At 33.3% G+C, this 3,276-nt stretch overlaps 1 long non-coding RNA gene across 1 annotated transcript; it reads right to left on the bottom strand.

Moving 5' to 3' along the window:
• Positions 1–6: 6 nt before the first annotated feature.
• On the bottom strand, positions 7–1,788 carry LOC108166258 (uncharacterized). Its single transcript, XR_001776565.1, has 3 exons — positions 1,529–1,788; positions 504–830; positions 7–136 (listed from the first exon to the last, which is right to left on the bottom strand). It is a non-coding gene; the product is annotated as an uncharacterized LOC108166258 (long non-coding RNA).
• Between the last annotated feature and the right edge of the window lie 1,488 nt (positions 1,789–3,276).

Raw genomic sequence — 3,276 nt, 5'->3', positions numbered from 1 at the left:
TGTAGACATGTGGAGGGCCGGTTTCCTCTGCAGAAGAACTTCAGCTTGTCGACAGACTGAGAGTCGTACGGACAGCTGATGGTCACTGAACCTTCCTCAGTACTTTGGGTTTGTTTCACCGTGTCGCAGCATCTGTCTGATAGGAAGATAATCTATATAAACCAACAAAAAAAACTAGACAAAATGTTCACATAAAACAAAGTTATACTTTTTTGATAGAGATTTATATTCAACGTAAACCAGTAAAGTTGTATTTTTGTATTAATATGTCTGCATYGATGTGTAAACATATTTATTTTCCACATTGAAGCTAATTCAGATTTGCAGATACATGATAAATCAAAATTAGAAAATGCATTTTGCTTCTAATAATAGCTACATTTAAGACTACACATTGACTAAAATTGTATATCAACATGGTTAGATGTTGATGCTTCATTTAATTCATTTTAATTTGCTGTGGAATCTCTAGTGAAATATAAAAACATTAACTTATTATTTACCTTTTTTTATGTGCAGTTTTACTTCAGTGTAGAGATCATTTCTCCACCTACTGACTCCACACCAGTATTTCCCAGCATCATGTGATCGAAAACCAGAGATGGTCACTTTGACAACTCTGTTCTTCTTATCATCAGTRATGKAATATTTGTCCYTATTTTTCTGTTTTGTTGTAATGAGAACATCACTGGAGCCACAGTCATTCTTRCAAAAGTACTTTTCATTTTCCTTATAGCTCCTATCATATGAGCAGGAAAYMTTYACACTTCTGCCSTCGTATCCAAACACATGGATCAAACCTTTAGCACTGATCACAAAACTCAGAGCTGCTGCAGACAGAAAACAACATCAGTTTAGTTTTTATGATTCAACATGTGAATGCAGTGGAAGATCTTAATCATCACTTGTTTATATAGTCAAGAAAATCTGCTTAAGAGTATAAGCCACCACATAAATTATTAGCATTCCAGTGTATTATATGTGTTTTTTAGACTGAAATTGACCRAAATACCATGTTAAATCAAAAAGGAAAAAAAATGAACCAAAATGCAGACAGCGTTTCACTAGGATGCCTAAAGTGAGGAGCCCCTAAAGTGATTTCATGATTTCAAGAATTTGTAATAAAGAGACAGAGTATGGGGAAGAAGATGGCGGTCGTTYCTTCATTCACTGAAGCTATTCATGTTTACAGGCTTTCCACTCAGACGAAAGGAGAAACAAAGACATCAATAAACATCAATTGTTGCAATTGTTTTGACCCAGCTGAGACGTGTAACATGAACTATACAATATTTTTTACAAGTTTTGTAAAACTACTTTTTCAAATAAAAAGCACAATCAGTTTGTATCAGATGAGATAAATAAGACTAACACATTTCAGTCAACACAAAGAGGAAGTGCTACTGAGTCTTTAAGTAATTGTTATATACTTTAAAAACACATTTTATTTTAATTAAATACATTTCATCATAACATTAAAGCAAACTGCTGTAGAAATTTCTGTTGTAGATCATATATTATATCTTACTGCAGATGATGATGTGTCGATGGCTCCACATCTCTCTGTTCTTTGAGATCAGAGCTGAACTGAGGCAGAAGTTATTTTAAACTGAGACATTTAGAGGAAMCATCAGATCTATTAAGGATCCTGACACTCAGACGCTTTAACACCCTTTGAACGTGTCGACTAAACTCACAAGTGTGAAACATCTTGTTTCTGCATTGGTCAAATGATAACTCTGCAGCCGAGGTGCTCACAAGCTTTACTCACAAAACCAGGAAATAGATTTTTTTTGCCACATCAAAGTGAGGGTGGAGCTTTGAGAGACACTTGAGTTCTGGTTTTAATTTCAGCTTTGTAGATCTTCATGTTTGGACTTATGATGTTCTTTTCCTTAAATGTTTTCTTCWGGAACTTGATTTGTTTTCACATCAAGAAATGAGCCAATATAAAGGCTCTTTTTAGCTTTTGCTATTAAAAAAAGATTTAGAATAATAAAACAAGATTACATCATTTTTCAGGGAAAACCAAYTTGATTGGTTCTTTTCCATTCTGTTCATGTGCATATAACTTCTGGTYTAACAGGGAAGTTTACAGCATGTTAAGTTGGAGCATCAGTAACACCTGTAACCATGGAAACGGCACCAGCTTCATGTCTTTCACTGCCTGCTCCAGGTGGTTTATCTGCATTTTCCATTGAATGTTTCTGTTTGTTCAAAGAAARTTTTATATCAGTTAGTGGTGTAGATCATCAATGAGCCTYATGTTTACCTAAAATAAACTGAACTACTTTATTTAAGCAAAATAACATTAATAACTTATATCCTACCAGGAGTCTTATAACCTGCATTTCAAGAACTTGCTGGTATTTTCAAGGAATGTAAAGAAACTGCTATCCTTGCATATATATATAATAATAATTTAGTGAGTATGTTGGATGGTAATTGATTTCATTATAGACCTGTTGAGAATCTGTCTAGAAAAAAAAACACTTTTTGTAAAATCTGCTAAGTGACGTCTGAAATTATTCACATCCCTAGAAGATTAAGATTTGTAATTATTTTCAAACAAGTACGAGGTTTTGTTTTAACATGATGTGAGGCAGATATTTCTAAAAATATTATTTTGGATTCTTCTTTTGGATAAGAATTTTCAGTTGGAAAAATATAGACTGATCTGATTTTATTTACATTTTCAAACTGTATTGTAAAAATTATTTACAACCTTCTCAACAAAGAACTTAAATATCTTTATTTACATTGCAACAATCACAATCTTCTGACTTTTRCATGTCTGCTCTATGAAGATGCTTCTTCTGCTGCTTTGAGCTCCAAGTGTTTAATGTATGAAGGCGCCCTAACATCAGACTAATCTTTGGCTCCCTCTACTGGTCCAAGTTGGGACTCAGATTGGGAAACTTCTGTAATGTTAAGATTACTTTGATGCAAAGGAAAATCCTGAAATTAAAATAGGACTCTACTTCTAAATCTGCCATACGTGTGAAWAAATTTTGTCTTTGTGTAGATTCTTTGACACTTCTTTTGAAATTCCTTCTTGGTTTCAGAAACACAACAAGAACAAAAGACTCATATTGTGAAACAGTGAACAGATCGCCTGACCTTCACACATGCTGACGTCAARATGAAGGTCAAATTGACTTGTTCTATCTACATATAGTTTTAACACACTTCAATAATATTTTCACATAAAAACTATTAAATATTAAAAACATGTACAAATAAAAACACACCAGCATTTGGTTCCTTTACTGAGCT

The sequence above is a fragment of the Poecilia reticulata genome, linkage group LG1 (genome assembly GCF_000633615.1).
Source record: "Poecilia reticulata strain Guanapo linkage group LG1, Guppy_female_1.0+MT, whole genome shotgun sequence".
NCBI classification, from domain to species: domain Eukaryota; kingdom Metazoa; phylum Chordata; class Actinopteri; order Cyprinodontiformes; family Poeciliidae; genus Poecilia; species Poecilia reticulata.
Note: the sequence above shows the minus strand (reverse complement) of the source record. Positions and strands in the feature narration are given on the sequence as shown.